Source organism: Penaeus monodon, chromosome 30 (assembly GCF_015228065.2).
Source record: "Penaeus monodon isolate SGIC_2016 chromosome 30, NSTDA_Pmon_1, whole genome shotgun sequence".
Lineage (NCBI taxonomy): Eukaryota > Metazoa > Arthropoda > Malacostraca > Decapoda > Penaeidae > Penaeus > Penaeus monodon.
This window is the reverse complement of record NC_051415.1, coordinates 23872496-23872806: the sequence shown is the minus strand read 5'-3', so window position 1 is coordinate 23872806 and position 311 is coordinate 23872496. Positions and strand designations below refer to the sequence as shown.

At 53.1% G+C, this 311-nt stretch overlaps 1 pseudogene across 1 annotated transcript in view; it reads right to left on the bottom strand.

Annotated features, from left to right (window-relative positions):
• LOC119592658 overlaps positions 1-152 on the bottom strand; it is a 15522-nt pseudogene extending 15370 nt beyond the window's left edge. Inside the window, exon 1 of the transcript XR_005230449.1 lies at positions 44-152. The product of XR_005230449.1 is annotated as a glutathione peroxidase-like (transcript). The remainder of the gene's footprint in view (positions 1-43) is intronic.
• Positions 153-311: the final 159 nt, after the last annotated feature.

The following is a 311-nucleotide window of genomic DNA, read 5'->3' as shown; positions in this document are numbered from 1 at the left end:
TGCTCAAAATAGAAACTAAAACAAAAAGGGCAAGACTTCATACCTGGATGCAGAGAGGAGTTGGATTCCGTCCTTACTCGCTCGATGTGGAGGACAGACAGTGGCACTCGGGGGCATCAAGTGCCACAATACACCACCCTGTGATGCACTTCCCCCCCCCAACCCCCCTACCCCCAACTCCCCCACCAACAAACCCTCCTCGCTGGCACCCTCTAATCGGGCCCGACCTTGGGATCCATGGCAATAAAGAGGATGCTGTTTATTCATCTTTGTTGTTCGTTTAGGCCTTCTGGGTCGACCACCTGGAATTC